At 28.6% G+C, this 18,307-nt stretch overlaps 1 pseudogene; it reads right to left on the bottom strand.

Moving 5' to 3' along the window:
• Window positions 1–3,618: 3,618 nt before the first annotated feature.
• On the bottom strand, window positions 3,619–3,685 carry LOC136090411 (U2 spliceosomal RNA; annotated as a pseudogene).
• Between the last annotated feature and the right edge of the window lie 14,622 nt (window positions 3,686–18,307).

Below are 18,307 nucleotides of genomic sequence, written 5' to 3'. Positions count from 1 at the left end.
AATAATAACTAAATTCAGGAACTAATAATAATAACACTCTTATGAATAAGAATTAAGGTGATTGTATTTCTAAAAGTAACTTAAATTTTGCAAAACAAAACCTCTTTTTCTCTAAAAACTCTGAGTAGGTAGGATCGGCGGGGCGGATCAGCGGCGCGGATCATTCAATTAACAAGGCACTTTTAATAGTTAGATTTCTGCAAACGAATTCAACCTTAGCAAACATTGTTAAATTTTTTTTTAAAAGAAATGACTACTCCAGTTTTGACACGTTGCTTAAATCATCTTAAGATAGATTTTATTGCAAATCTTATCGCCAAGAGCAATAGTGAAGATAGACCAACTACTCTCGATAATCCAAAGGCAGGTGAAGTTTATGTCATACAAGTGAATCATGGAAAAGGTTAGGCAGCAATATTTCAGTATACTTTTATAGTATTTGTATTTTGTAAATATATTTGTATACTAAAATAGCATGATGTAGTATATAGCATAGTTATCGGATTATACTAGTAGAAATCAATTACTATGCCTTAAGTAAAGTTAGACTTTACTTTAAACACATTTAAAGAAATTATACTTATAATCTACAATGTAGACCTACATGTAGTTTACAAGACTTTATATATTTTTATTTCTTTTAATATGTTTAAAATTAAATCTAACTTTACTTAGGCATAGTTTATCCTTTACTTAAGGCTATGCTACAGTATAGCATGATGTCTTATTGATAAATATGAAAGGAAATCTAAATGTCATTTAATATTATATTAAATATTTTCAAGATGTCATTTAATATGCAATTTTTTTTTAAGCTAAAATTGTCTTTCCTAGTATAATTTGTTTGAAGATTTATTTATTATTGTAAAATGGCTCCATAGCAAACTTACATGCTTATGTTTTTTATATTATGCCAATGTAAGACATAATATTAAAAAAATCTGCAGATTTTTAAATGACTTTTATACATTTATTTAAAAGTATCTTTGTTATGATTTTTAAATGTGAGTGCCAATGTCCTTTCATTGTACTTGCTTAAAAACAATTATTAGTAGTAGTATACAAAACTTAGCTATGTGTTAACAGCAAATGAATTAGAAACTCACTTTGACAACTCACTTTTGATAATGTAGGTATATACTAATAAAAAGAATAAAAAGTTTAAACAAAAACTACTTAGAAAACTTAAGACTAAAAGTAATTTTTGTTTAAATTTTTTATACTTTTTGTTAGTATTAAAAATTTTTATTACTATTAAAACTTATCAAGTTAATTTTTTTAATACTGAATATTTGTTTAATTTGTTCTTGAAACTGTTTACATTTGTTGACTTGTGGCAATATTGGGGTGTTAGCCAGGAATATATTTTATAATAAACAGGAATATATCTATAATCCCAGTGTGGAGCCCTCACATAACCCAAACATCTAGCGCTAAAATTAAACTTATGATTTTGCAATGAAAATAAAATTATAATATATTTTTCTTTTTTTTGAAAGAGAATCATCTCTAACTCAAATAAGACTAAATTTTTTCAGCGAATCTTTATCACAAAAATCTAGATCTTCCTATATTTATGAACAGTAATGTACTCAATGAGTCATCTACCCTTCGTCTTTTAGGATTAAATCTTACTTTTGATCTTTACCATCTGCTAAGATTGTATCTCTTTATCATGCTTGCTACTTTATTACTCCTGATTCTATTCTTTATCTCTATAAATCTCTATTAATTATAGTACCAAAAAAACATAGAACTTACATCAATGAGGACCTCAAATGTATTATTAATTAGTATAATTACCTGGCAAAAAGTTTATAACATTATAACAATAACATTGTTGATTTAACAATAAACACAGAGTAAATACTACCTAGGTAGCAATAAATTTGTGTTTATTGTTGATAATAAAGTTAGATTAGTTAACTTTATTATCAATCTTAGTTAATTAAAATATTGTCAATATCATTATTTAATTTATTTTAAATATTTTGCATATATGTTCAACATAAATATTATTTATTAATATGTTATCGTTCTAACTATATTATCAAATTAAATTTATTACTATATCGGCCTTAATTGTTCCACTAATACATCAAACTTTGCCATTTTTAAATTGACCAATTTGCTTGCTTAATTGTTTATCTTAAAATAAATATGTTTTATGACAAATGGCCTCATGTTATTATGCAGCTTAACATAAGTGCAGTTTTTACCCTCATGCTACGCACATTTTGTGACATAAGGGCAGATTCGTATGATGAGAGCATTCCGTACAACATAATATTGTTACGTGGGCAATATTGTAACATGAAGACAAAATTCGTAAAACCCAGAGCTAGGCAATTCATTCAAATGAGAGCAACCAGGATTACTACTACTGCTACTACTACTACTACTACTACTACTACTACTACTACTACTACTACTACTACTACTACTACTACTACTACTACTACTACTACTACTACTACTACTACTACTACTAATACTACTACTACTACTAATAATACTACTACTACTACTACTACTACTACTACTACTACTACTACTACTACTACTACTACTATTACTACTACTACTACTACTACTACTACTACTAGTACTACTACTACTACTACTAAATGGGAAATTCTACAGTATACTCAGTGCCATTTGGCTGATGATTAAACTAGCTAACACCCTGAATATGTTCCATAAATTTTCTTTTCTGTTTATAATGAATTCGTATCTCGGTATAAGCTTGATTTGTTCTCAGTTGTATTTTTTATTGTTACCTCTGCATGTTTTAAACTTTGTTTGTGCATATTTTCGCTCTTTTAACTCAACAATTTTGGTTGTCCTGGTTACTGTCACTTAATTTATATGATGAATTCCAATAATTCTAGCAATTTCCACGTTTTTGCCTGCCATATCTACTTTTATTTTATACTGTGGAACCTTCTAACTGTACAATTGATGAGTTGTTAAACCATGTTTTGGTGATTCTGGCTATAATTGCTCTTTTTAATTCACACAAAAGTTTAAATTTTTCTTATTTGTTGCCAAGTGATGTTGCATGTAAATATTGTGGTTGTTTATTGTATATGCAATGTGTGTGTGTGTGTGTGTGTGTGTGTGTGTGTGTATATATATATTTATATATATTATTTTTAGACGATTGGCGGGCATATGGGTGTAGGTGGAAGCAAAATGGGTCCAGTAAATTTTCTTTTGCCATTTTTTTTTTTTTTTTTTTTTTTTTTTTACCAACCAACTAGAGTGACCTGAAGCTGAAACCAGACTTACACAGGGCCCTAGAAGGCGGTGTTATTTAGGAGCCGAGACTCCATATTTTGTCCCATTTAAGGGTTTTTTAGCCCATTTAAGGGTTGTTTGGCCCATTTAAGGGTTTGTTTATGCCCATTTAAGGGTTTAGTTGCCACTCAGCCGAAACTGAGCAGCGCCAACTTAATGGTTTATCTCCATTTAACGTCCGGAGTGGACGGAACGCTTTGAGATTTCCGGACGTAGAAGGACACACTGAAAAAGCGACTACGCCAAGAACCTCTATCGACTGTCACGGTTTCGATCTTGTGCTGTTTCTGCTTTCTAACAACACCGAAACCAATTGAGAGATGGTCCGGAGCCGAAATAAGAACAGATACTACACTTGATCTTAGCCATTAGGCCGAGAAGCGATTTCTTTTGCCACTTTACACAGGAATCTTTTTACACAGCGAATCTTTTGCCACTTTACACAGGAATACATTTACCACAGTTACACCAACAGGAATTTCAAATGATTTCCAGAGGTTCGTGTACTGTGATCTAAGTCGTACAGATCTTGTTGTTATCCGTTACATCGGTAACCACGACCTTGCAGCTTTAGTTCCTCATGGTAAATATATCTTGCATTTTGATAATGGTTTTTGTTTTTATTTTAAAAGTTTTACGTAAGTTTACTACTAAATAAAACCTACTTTAAATAAAAATTTTAAATAATAATATCTTTAATTAAAATTCACGTAGTGTAGTCCCCTCTCTTTTTTATTCTAAACTTTGCCTGGTTCAGCCCCCCCCCCTTCCCCTGTTTTATGCTTCATACGCCAGTGTATACACACACATATACATATATATTTATATATGTGTGTGTGTGTTCATGTATATATATTTCAGGTAATTCCAGAAAGCCAATCAAGTTCTTACTAACAGCTTCTTCTGCGCGAGATGCTATTACTGATTCCCACAGTCACAAGGACCTTCTTCTCAATTGCAAGGATAGCCAGGTCCAATTTCAACCAAGAAATTCAAGACAGTTTAAGTACTCTTTGGTGCCTAATAGAAGGGGGGGTTGAAATAAGCGGGGGGGGGGGGGTTGGAAATATCACCAAAACTTAATAAGCAGGGGGGCTGGAATAAGAAGGGGGGTTGGAAAACTTCGAGTTTTTTTAAATACTTAAAGCAATAACTAAGTAATGTTTTTGTTAATTATTAACATATATATTAGAGTCTGAAAACAAGAAGTAAATATATAATAAAGAAGTACTAAAGTCCAAAAAAGAAATATCAACAGAAGTCCAGAAGTCTGATATTACAACGTATACAAGTAAATAAGTACTGTAAAGGATATGACGTGACGATAAAAATGAGAAAATTTATTTTTTAATGAATAATGACGTAACGATAGAAAGAAGAAAATAGAACGTTCTTTTTTTTAAAACAAAGTTTTTTGAATGAATGATATTACGTAACGTAAGTAAGTAGTGAAAAAGAAAATTTTTATAAAAAATTGTCTTGTCTTGGATGGAATTTTTTCTAAAATTTAATAGCCGGGTGGGGGGGGGGGTTGGAATAAGGATGTCCTGGGTGGAAAATTTTTGAAAAATTAATTAGCGGGGTGGGACGTCTATTAGGCACCAAAGAGTATGTGCGTAGTGTAAAAGCGGCTAGTATAAAACTAGACACTGAATCTTTTTTAACTTTACATGAGCTTGCATTTATGATTGCAGGCTTTGTGTGGTCCATATCCACTTTTCCTGACTTGTCGGTTTTGTTTGGAATTCAAATTTTAATCAGTCAACTTGTCATGTGCTCTCAAAAAAATTTTTAGTATGATACATTTAATTAAGGAGATTTTTATTTATCCATTCTAGTGGCTAAAATAAGTTATTTTGTTGAGAAGCCTTGCATGCCTGTAGCATTTGTTTTACATGACAGAAAGTTTGATATTGTGCATAAAAGTTTCTTCAAATCTTTTAAAAAAAATTACCAGTTCTAAATCAGGTTGTGATTGTAACAGACGGTGAGAGTGGGATTAGCAAAGCAATAAAAAGTATTACCAAAATGGAATCTGGTATCTTGCTCTAATCATATTTTGTCTGATATTGAGGTTTGGTTAAAAAAACACAGTGCTTGTCATGCAGAAATAGTTGTTTACAAATCTCAAATACAGGAACTTCTCAGATGTGAAAGTGAGGTTTGTTTAAAAGTTAAAATTGATACATTGAGACCTTGGAGCGAAGCATTCTCAATTTATTTTTCTGACCACTTACACTCACGTATTTTAATATCTTATATTGGTCACCTCAGATTTTTTGGTTTCACAGATAATATAATTACAAATAATGTATCGGAATCACTAAATGCTGTCATTAAAAAGTTTCAGGATTGGAAAGAAGCACCTGTTGATTCAATGGTTGTTGCAATGCATCGCCTTCAAACCTTCTGTTTGATAGAAATTAAGCATATTTGTAGTGGTTTTTGACCCTACACTCTCATTGATAGCAGTCTCATAATCAGTATGTCGCATATAATATATAACAACTTGTTTGTTTAAAACATTTTTTTCCTTTGATTTTATAATTTTTAGTAAATATTTACAAATATGCGATATACTCACAAGTTAATAATGATATTTTAAATTGAAAATTTAAATGTTTTAGATAACACAGATGACATTCTAAAAGTAGAGAGTCCAGAGCTTGTTATTGCAGAGTTGCAAGCAGCTGCCAATATACCAATGCAGGAACTCATACCTCCATCAATATGTGTGCTTTCTAACACATTTAATGTTGTACATATTCCAAGCCTTAAAGTTTTTGCAGTCTCTGCACCTGACGGAAATGCGCATGTTGTAAAGCTGTATCCAAAGGAAAACTGCACGTATCCTTCTTTAACAATGTGTTGTCACATACTAACTGTTGAATGCAGCATTGGAGTTGAATCATAAAAACGAAAAATCATAAATTTGACCATATTGCAACGCAACTCACGGTACATTAAATTACTCTGAGGTGAGTAATTTAATGTACCGTATTTATTAGGCACCTCAGAGAAAATACTCTGAGGTGCCTAATAAATAAATAATCCTAATAAACGGGGAAATATTTTAGGAAAATGAGTAAAGAATCTACAATATTATTAAACATGAGGCGGTCTAAATAAAATCTGGATGAATGGGGTAAAAATTTAAATAAATATTTAATATTTGGCATCTCCAAGTACAATGTTAGTTGTTAAAAATATATAATCAAGTATAAATTCTAATCATTGATGACATTTTGGGTTATATGTTTCAAACAAACGTGATTCATCTTAATATCTAACTTGATTAAATAAGTAAGTGATCGTAGTCCTAGCAAATTATGAAGGTTAAGCAACCATGGCAAAACTATATGGTCACTAGGAGTTATAACCGGGAGCTCTGATATTAATTTTAATACATATACTTGTCCTATTTATCTTTAAACTTATAATTATATAATAATTTATTTATGCAAACATATATATATATATATATATATATATATATATATATATATATATATATATATATATATATATATATATATATATATATATATATATATATATATATATAAATATATATATAAATATATATATATATATATATATATATATATATTTATATATATATATATATATATATATATATATATATAAATATATATATATATATATATATATATATATATATATATATATATATATATATATATATATATATATATATATATATATATATATATATATATACAGTATCGAACAAAACGAGTGCAACCAAATAATGCTAATTTAGTTTCTTTATATAAAAGTGCTGCATCTTTTCAATTTAGAGAAATAACTATGTAAATGTTTGGAGACAAAGTTCTTCAAGTTTTATTCATCACAAAGTTCATTATTTGTACACGAAAATTAATAAATTAATCAAAAGTATTAAAAAAAGTTGATTTCCTTCTGGAAGTGCAACTCGACAAAATGTTGGCCAAGCTGTATTTCGCTATCAATATTTCGTGGCGAATCCTTTGTTGTCGATCACAGCCTTGCATCTTCGAGGCATAGATTCGATCAGGTGATTAATGAAACTTTGTGGAATCGCTGCCCAGACCTTTTGAATTTGTTCAAACAGTTGATCCTTATTACAAACATCTTCACGATTAATTCTGCGGTTGACGATCTCCACAGGTTCACGATAGGGTTGAGATCCGGAGATTGAGGCGGCCAATCCATCACCGATAGGTGGTTGTCTTGAAACCACTGCTTGACTACTTTTGCAGTGTGTTTCGGATCGTTGTCTTGCTGAAAAATCCATTTTATTGGCATATTCCATTCAGCATGAGGTAACATAACATCTTTCAGGATACTTTTATACATGAAACGATCCATTATTCCATCGTTTCGATGTATTGGACCTAGACCGTTAGCAGAAAAACACCCCCATACCATTACATTGCCTCCACCATGCTTCACGGTCTTATGGCAGTAACGTAAATTGAGGCTCATAGAATTCTCTCTAGAAGTGGTGGAACGCGATCTTCCACCTTTGTTATCTGCTCCCAACTTCCCCGTAGAACGATATCTGGAACATAGTCTTGATACGGTCCATTTTTTCACGCGATATTTATCACAAATACTTTTTTGTGACATTCCACTTACGTAATCGCCAATAATTTTCTTTCTTAGTTCCAATCCAAGACTGTCGGGAGCCATTTTTGCACTTGAAGTCATAAAAATAATAAAAATAAACAATCACGCTTCTCAAGGCTTACCGTCTTACATTTACCTTGTGATGATACAATAATGCTCTGTGGAACACAACGTCTTGGTTGGATGTGGACTGTATTGATGTAATGAAACACTTGTTGTATTTCCCTTTTTGTATTGATGTTTTTCGATAAAACACTTTTATAAAACTCACTTCGATAAACTGACTTGATAATACTGACTGATTGACTTCCATATACTGACTGAATTACATGTCGATTTACATGTCTCTTATATAGTAAAATGAACCTGTGTGAACCTGTTCTGGAAGATTCTAGATGCTTCTTTTCGATGCTTCATCTGGAAACTTCTGGATACTTCCTTTAATTATTAAAAAACTTCCGTGACGTTGACACGGACCAGGCTTAAGAAAATGAAACAAACCAAAATAGTTGCACTTGTTTTGTCCTCTGCAAAATGGCACTTGTCAACAAAATTCTGCCTATGTGCTGTCACCTGTCAGCTGATTGCTCATGTCATGGCATGCTATGACTCCAGACTCCTGAACTGTTTGCTGTGGTAGTATAGTTCGTTTCGTTTTTAAGACATGTAAAATTAGGAACACTTTTTAGCATTGTTCGATGTTGGTTGCAAATGTTTTGTCCAATACTGTATTTATATTAATATATATATATATATATATATATATATATATATATATATATATATATATATATATATATATATATATATATATATATATATATATATATCAGTTATTTAGTTTTGCTTTAGTCATCCGAAGCTGGTAGAAATATATTTCACTGGTTATATATTTTATCATGTCATGTATCTATTTTACATATCTACTTTTAATAATATTATTATTTTTATTTCTTTAGTTCTTCCGAATTCTTCTACCTTGTATCATTACTCTGGTTTAGTTTGCCTACTTATGTAGTATGGTTTAAATTTAGTAAATCATCAAGGTTTGAAATTTACTTTATTGATCATATTCTAACAGCTTGTGACATGAAATCCAATTTAAAATAATTTTGTTTACGGGTAATATTTATAAAAGGTAAACTATAATGTTATTATATATGGTTTTAATACATTGTGTTTTTTTTTGTATTGTCAAGTAACATTTTGTTTTTAAGCAATAAGCATTAAATCTGCATTATCAATCAATGAAGAAGTGCTTGAATGTTTGCTGGGTGAGATCAAAATTTATTAAAGTCCTGATCAAATTGATACTGATGACCATAATGAAAGAAATAACTTTCCTGTTGAGTTTTTAAACAGTTTAACTCCTTCAGGTTTGCCACCTCATTGTTTAAAATTGAAAATTGACCTTGGCGGATCACCTGATATAAATCGGCGAATCACGTTTTTTTTTTTTTTTAGTAGAACAATCATTAAACTTCATAGAGTTTTACTCAAACAATCAAAATGTTAAGCGGATCACTTCATATAAATTGGCGAATCACGTTGTTTTTCGGTAATACAATCATTAAAATTTATAGAGTTTGTTCAAACAATCAAAATATTAGGCGGATCACTTCATAAAATTTGGTGGATCACTTTATTCAAATTGGCGGCTCACGTTGTTTTTTTGTAGAACAACCATTAAAATTAAATGAGTTTGATTCAAACAATCAAAATATTACGCTGATCACTTGATGTAAATTGGTGGATCACTTGATACAAATTGGCGGATCACGTTGTTTTTTGGAACTACATCCAGGAAAAAAAGTTTGATAGAATTTCTATAAACTTTAGGAACATATGGTCTATAGAAATTCTATAGAATTTTTATAGAACCTCTCTTAATTTCTATAGAAATTCCAATAGAACTTTTTTTTGTACTTTTTATTTTATAGAAAAAAAAGTTTTATAGCAATTTCTATAGAAATTAATAGACATTCTATAGAAATTTTATAGCATTTCTATATAACTTATATAGGCCATATGTTCCAAAAGTTTATAGAAATTCTATAGAACTTTTTTTCCATGGCAATCATTAAAATTTATTGAGTTTGATTCAAACAATCGAAATATTAGGCGGATCACTTTATAAAATTTGGCGGATCACTTGATACAAATTGGCGGATCACTTTGTTTTTTTTGTAGAACAACCATTAAAATTTATAGAATTTGATTCAAACAATCAAAATATTTGGCGGATCACTTCATAAAATTTGGCGGATCACTTGATATAAATTGGCGATAAAATTTGGCGGATCACTTCATATAAATTGGCACTATTTTTTTTGAAGAACAACCATTAAAATTTATAGAATCTGATTCAAACAATGAAAATATTAGGCGGATTAATAAGTATAAATTGGCGGATCATGTTGTTTCTAGGTAAAACAATCATTAAAGTTAAATGAGTTTGATTTAAACAATCAAACTCATTTAACTTTTAATTCAAACAATGAAAATATTAGGCGGATCAATAAGTATAAATTGGCGGATCATATTGTTTTTTTGTAGAACAACCATTAAAATTTATAGAGCTTGATTCAAACAATCAAAATATTAGGCGGATTACTTGATATAAATTGGCGGATTACGTTGTTTTTCGGTAATACAATCATTAAAATTTATAGAGTTTGATTCAATCCATCAAAATATTAGGCGGATCACTTCATAAAATTTGGCGAATCACTTTATAAAATTTGGCGGATCACGTTTTTTTTTTGTAGAATAATTATTAAAATTAAAGGAGTTTGATTCAAATAATCAAAATATTAGGCAAATCATTTGATATAAATGTGCGGATCGCTTGATATAATTGGCAGATCACGTTGTTTTTTGGTAGGAAAATCATAAAAACTTATAGAGTTTGATTTAAGCCATCAAAATATTAGGCGGATCACTTCATAAAATTTGGCGGATCACTTGATTTAAAGTGGCGAATCGCTTTGTTTTTGGTAAAATAACCATTAAAATTTATAGACTTTGATCCAAATAATTAAAATATTTGGAAGATCATTTAATGTAAATGTGCAGATCACTTGATATAAATTGGCGGGTAACTTTGTTTTTTGAGTTCATAAAATTTATAAAATATTATAAAATTATATAGTTTTTTTTGCCGTTCAATAAAATTATAATATGCAAATACCTTCTAAATATTATATTTTTTTATGAAATTAAAATATATCTGAAGCGTTTTTTTTTTTTTTTGTTCATTTAATGAAATATGATTCATTTTAGTAACGTGTAAATGATCCGCCCCACCGTTTTTACCGTTTATATAATCCGCCCCGCAGATCTGCTCCGCCCCGCCGTTTGTACCTACTCAAAAACTCTTTAAGTACTTTCTTATTCGTCTTACTTCAAAACGTCCGCAATCTTATTTAAACTATTTTGTCTGATAAAATTTCACATTATTCAAAGCGGACAACTTACTCCAATGTAAGACAATCTACTCCGGAGTAAAATGTCCTATCGGACAGTTTACTCCGACGGACAGTTTTCTCCGTGACATTACAGCTCTTATTAAAAGAAGATATGGCAAAAATTTCAGACAAAAAGGTCAAGTGGTTCTTTAGTAATTGCGGTCGGCAGACTGAAAACCTAAAAAACTGAGAAAACACACGAAAAGTAAATTAAAAAATCTACCACTATACCAAATGCTACATATAAAAATCTAGTTGAAATTTGAAACCTCGTTTTTCGTATATTTTGTCTTCTTTTTCTAAAGTTTTTTCAACTTTCTTCATTTTTTTTCGCTCTTTTTTTTCCGTCAATTATTCTGTAACCAGTCACATCTTTGTTTTTGAAATGGGGATTCTTTTCTGGTGGTGAGTTGAAAATAGCTCTAACTTTGTGATAAATAGAACAAGACCTATTGGAGATATCAGTTTCATTATAAACAAAAGTTACATTATTAACACTTAAAGAGAGGATTTACAATATTTACAACTTCACTGCCACGAGGCACCCTTACTTTAAAATTTACTTTAGATCAATATTTTTATTACTAAAAAAAATCAAAATTTCAATATTTAAATAAATTTACATTAAATATAAAATCATACATTAAAGTATATGAAACAGTTTGAAAATATTTTTTGATTTTTTGAAAATTTTTGGGGATTTATATCCCTTAATCAGAAGTTCGAGCGTAATCGCTTTTATAAACAAAATATTAATGTAAATTGATAGCGAATGTTAACCTAAACAGTCCATTTTTCTACGAAAAAAGATTATAAAATGGTAAATTACAATTAGAATATGACGTCAAACGTGAAGTTAAAAATACTTTAAAAATTTTTAAGTTTCTTAAAAATTCTGCATTCTTCTAACATTTATGTTCGAAATAGAAACTTTATAATCGAAAGGATCAATGTTTTAGGTGTTGAATAAATACGTTTGCGTTTCTTGTTTACGTTTGTTTGGGTTTACGTTTACGTTTTCTTTGGATAGTTTGGATAGTAATGTTTACGTTTTCTTTGGATAGGTTATTTACAAAGTTGTCCTCAAAAAGATCTAAATTTAAACTTTTTAAATCACTTTTCCTTTCGTCCCCAATTTTTTTTTTTTTTTTTTTTTTTCAATATATAGTTTAAAATGATAAAAAATAAAAGAAGCCATCTAAACGTTATTTTTATATAATTCATTGTACCTCATTTGCGACCTAGTGAGACTTTTTTTAGTAAAACGTTACCTGAGTCCGTTGAAATGCAAGTAACTGTTCCATTTAGCGATAAAAATCCTTATTTTTACCAGGTCTCATTACATGAAATAGGTACATCATAAAAAACATTATGTGGTTGATTTTTTTGATAATTCTTATAGATCTTGAGCAGCATCGATCGTAGTTTTATTGAAAAAAATAATTTATTTTTATATAACTAGCTAATAATATAATACAAGCTTAAAAATCTTGCTTAGCTCAAAACATGAACTAAATTTATATTAAAGACAACCAATTGGTTGTGCCGAAATCTCCATTTACGGAACCGGTTTTTGTGCTAAAACTGTGCCAAATTTTTTTTTACTTTTATTTTAGGTAGCGTAAGACGTTTTTTTTCTTTAATGTTGTTTCTTTTTAGAAAATTTAGTTCGTGTTTTGATGCTAATTTGTTATTGATGGGCTATTTATTCCATTCTTTGCACCTTCCAAGTTTTATCAAAAAATATTATGTAGAAGATATTGGCACTTTCAGTATTTTATGTTTTTCAGAAATTTTTTTGGTAACAGCAGAGATGAGGAAGGGGGGAGGGGGAACAATGTGGAGTGGTTTTTTTTAAAAAAGAGTAAGCTCATTAGTTTTTTTCATATTTCAATATTATTTACAGTAACTATTTAAAAGTATAACAAAATGCACTGATAAAACTTTAAACATTTATTTAATTTGATTAAATAAATTTAAAACTAGTATAAGCTGTCTTTTTATTAAAAAGGCAGACCAAAAGACCAGGTTTAATCTAGATAAATTTGATTAAGTTGCTTTTTTATTTATAGATAGATATAATCTTTTTTTTGTCAATATTTTTTTTTGCAAGTTTATTAACGTAAAAGAAATGACTGGAGCAAGCCGAAGACTTATCATCTTTCCCCATTAATTTCAGTTATATTTTACGATCAACATCAATAAAATATAAAATAATCACAAATTATAAGATATTTGTGGCACACATATATAAATAAATATGTAGATAAATATATATAATTATAAAGACCTGTATAAATAAAATAGCCAAGTATATGTATCTTTATAAATATGAATACAAGTAAATTCATTTTTATAAAAATAACGATAAACATTTCCAGTTTCTGTGCGGGTAAAAGTTTTAAAAATAAGAGGTTACTTCAGCTATGTTTAGGTCAGGTAACTGTTGTTTAACAACGCGTTTAAAATGTTGAATTGAGTTTATCGTTTAAATATCATTTATGAATAATGAGTTTCCCAATTATGGTCCTCTTCTAGATCTTGAGAATTTGGATTCTCTCAAAAACGTTTTTGAAATATAGTAGTTCTGCATAGGTTGTTTTGTATGTGCGATCAATAAGTTAGAAGTAATTATGGAATATTTTTGGGACCAAATTATTTTTTAGTTTAAACGTAAACTAAAGAATGCTATAGATATTTAGTTCATAAATATTAAGGACTCTCAGTTCTTTCACTATTTGTTTAGTTCTAGCATATTCATTTGTAAATATACGACATGCTTTCTTTTTTTTTATAAGCTAATGCTAGTTTTGATTAGTAAGTACTTTCCCAGACAACTTTTGCGGTAGCTAACGTAGCAGTAAACAAATGTAAAGTATAAAATTTTTAGACATACTTTAATTAAATATACTTAGTTTTATGCAAAACCCCAATGCTTTTTTATTTTTTTTATTTTCTAATAACTTGATGTGCTCTTTCCAACTATTATGCTTATCTTTTCTTGAAGTTTCTTGGAGTATTATTCCAATTTATGATTTATGATAATGCTTTTCTAGTGTGATTCTGTGACGTTTTCACAGAAAACGTCACAGAAAATGCTCTTTTTAGTTTTGTTTTGTCAACTAAAATATCTGGAAATTTTAATGGTGATGTGTTTGACTTAAATGGTTTTGTGAAAAGAATGTATTTACTTTTTTTTTTTTTATCGATAATCAAGGAAAGTTTATTGTCCTTCAACCAATCGCTTGACTCTCCAAGCTCTTGATTTACTTTGTTAAAAATAGTATTTATATTTGAGTGAGTGTGGAAAACTTGGGTGTCATCTGCAGAAGGAATAAATTTCACTATATGATCAGATAAAAATATTGTCGTTAATATAGATAAGAAAAAGCAAAGGACCAAATGGATCCCTGGGGAATGCCACAAATAATGATTTCAAGGGATGTGTAAGTATTATTGTAATATAAAGCTTGTTTTCAATCGTTTAGATAGCAACTAAACCATTTTAAATTTTTATTTTTTATACCGTATTTATTATGATTGTGGATGTGGATTTAAACTTTTTGACAACAAAAAAACTAGTAATTAGTTTAATTTATGCTTGCCATATTGTGTTGTTATTTATACTTACTATTATGCGGACAAAAAGAGTTATATTTGTTCATTCAACATCTGACTTCAGCATCTGTTAAAATAACTTAAACAATAGTCAACGAGTGACGGGTAAAAACATTTAATCAAACACATGTCAATGTTAGCCACATGTCACAGTAACCTCGCGTTACCTTAACTTTATGCCAACAAGTTCAGTTGAATAGTCTTTTTTAAATCTGTATTTGTTATTAAAAAGAATATTGAGATTTTGGAAGTATGTAAAAAGTCTGTTGTACATTATGCGCTCTAGTACTATTGAGAAGCATGGAAGTATGGAGATAGGTCTATAGTTTGATAAAGTAGAGTTATCTCCGCTTTTAAATGTCGGATCTACGCGTGCTAATTATAAGTGTTTAGGAAAAACTCGATTTTTTAACGAAAGATTGAAGATATACAGTAGTGGGTTATTCAATAACATCATAAACTTCTTTAATCACGGGTTTGCTTATGTCATTAAGACCCGAACTCTTTTTTTTTGTATTGTTTTAAATGCATTTCGAAGCTAATCAGAAAGTAAGTCAAACTCATTTATTACTAATATCACTTCTTTTAAATATGATTTAAACATTTTTTTACTTTGATTTAATTTATTAGCTAGTGTCTTTCCGATGTTTTAAAAATAATTGTTAAAGCTTTCAGCAATGTTTTTTTGATCATTATTTACAATGTTTTTGTTATCAGTGTTCAAATGGTTTGGCAAGATATTATCTGGACCAATCTTTTCCTTTCTTATTACTTCTTTTATAACATCCCATGTTTTTTTTATTATTACCAATATTATTTTGTAAAAGATTCGAATAATAATTTTTTAAGTCTTTAATTTCTTTTATTTCTTATTTTTAGTTTCTTAAGTTTTTCAAAAAGGTTTTTATAACTTTTGTAGTTTAGTATTTTTTTTTTTTTGAATATTTTTCGTAGAGTTTTTGTTTTTTCTTTGAAGATTTGATGAGGCCTTGTGAAACCCTTGGACTTTGTAAGTTTTTGACTTGACTCTTTTTAGGAAATACTTTTTCATATGCATAACTGAACTCACAGATAAAATGTTTATAAGCTTTATTTGCGACTTTGTAGTTAATAAGTTGTTCCTAGAATATCAGCGATAAGAGTTAATACCGCGAAAATGTTAATACCGCTTTTATTTATTTCCCTTTTTCTTATAATTGTTATTTTGTTTGGTATCCTGTCAGATTTTTTTTTTTTTTTTTTTTGCATATTAAATAAGAAGTAAAAAAGATTGGGTATTGGTTACTTACATCGGTTTTTATGATTTCACTTTGAGTGTTATATTTTGAAAAATTGTTGGTAAAGATATTGCCTATGAATGTTTCAGTTTGATGAGTAACGCAAGTCGGTTTGTTAATTAATGGTAATACACTATGTTGTTGAAGAATATTTAAAAAATGCTTCACTTTATTATCAGTTTTATGTCTAAAAGGTTTATATTGAAAACCACCATTACGTATAGTTGTTTATTTCTAACAGCTTCTAAATACTGTTCTAATTATTTTTCAAATAGTCTTATATTACCACTAGGTGGTCTATAAATCGCAGTTAAAAAAACGTTGTGTATGTTTTTCTTATTATTAATCAGTTCTAAGTTTAAAAACTCATTCTGCATTACGATGCATTACGATGCCTAAGAAATTCTGCTTTTTTAAATTGCAGTGTATTGTCGATAAAAACATATCCGTCGCCCATTCCTCTACCTTTGGTTTGATAAATTGGTTTGTACCCTGTCAATTAAGGATTCAAATCATTGGAGTCTTCATCTTGACACTAAGTTTCTATAAGAAAGATTCCCTTTAAATCATAGTTTATGTTTCATAACATTGGTTTAAAATTTTTAAATTTTTTTTTCGGACTTGTATTCTTTAGAGTTAATGACGTAAATGATGGTTGCATTGAGCCGATATAACGAGATACATCCTCAACATTACATTAACAAGACTCAATAGCAATATCCTCAAACAATGAGCTTCTTTTAAATTTTTAACTAATTTATAATCTAAATAATTTATTATTATTTGTTTATATTATTTGTTAAATTATATTCACACTATTAAATATTTAGCAATCATTTTTATGAATAAACTTTATTCGTTTTGAGAAATATATTAAGCTGGAAAACATACTTAATAAATATTAAAGTCGAGGGGCGCTCATTACGTTTGTTGTAAGTACTCGATATAGTTAAAGCGACTTTAAAGTATTATAGCGTTTGTATGATATTTTGCTGACTACGACATATTTCCATCAAATGATCAGATCTGTGAATTATGAAGACGAAAAAAATTAAAAATGATAAATTTTGCCCTAGCATAATATAAAAATGTTTGAAGCAAAAATAACCCAGACCGAAAATTCTTTTTTTTTTAAAAAAATTTTCTTAAAATCACAATCGCTTGTCCAAATTGAAAAAAATTTTAAATAAATAAGTTTTTTAGGTGAAATAAACATCATAGTTTAAAAATATGATCTGTTCTGATAGTTTAGGCGAATTTTTCTTAATTTCAAGCTCTTTCTTGGTCGGAATTTTAACATTTTTAAAGAAAATTAGTTGAAATGTTGTGCTTTGACAATTGTATTCAATTAATTTATACTAGAACAGATTAATGCTAGGATCTTTAGTAATTTAAGGCACTTAATTTTAATTAAAAATTTTAATTAAAATTAAGTTTGTTGAGCTGTTGAGCAAAACTGATCAAAAAACTCAATGACTTGGTAACTGAGAATATTAGTTTAATTAAGACATTAATCATGAAGTATACGAGTATTTTATTCTTATATATTTAAAAAGTTTATAATTAAAAAATTAAACCTAGTATTATTTTTTCAAATATAATATTAAAGATAATATTATTATCATCTTTTCTCATTGACCTATCGTATAATAAACTCTTAGAACTTTTGCTGACTGTTTAAACCATTATACAAACATTCCTAATGCTTCTTGTTTAAATTTCACCACACTTTTAATAATTAATATATATGTCGCGCAGTTTATTACTTTGTTTTAATTTATTCAATTTTTATATTAAATGTTGTAGTTTAATCATCTCGAATATATTAAACACAATGTCTGACAGAGTTGCAGTAACTTATTGCAGTAACGCTTATCAAAATAATTAATTAATACCATTTTTTTTTTTTTATCATAACACTTTTTTTACAATACATAAAATATAAATAAAAGATAAATGGAAGAACTTCAAGGAGATCATATAGACAGTGGTAAATTAAGACTTTTCGGGGCC

Source organism: Hydra vulgaris, chromosome 13 (assembly GCF_038396675.1).
Source record: "Hydra vulgaris chromosome 13, alternate assembly HydraT2T_AEP".
In the NCBI taxonomy this organism is placed as follows: Eukaryota; Metazoa; Cnidaria; class Hydrozoa; order Anthoathecata; family Hydridae; genus Hydra; species Hydra vulgaris.
This window is presented reverse-complemented; position numbering and strand designations above follow the sequence as displayed.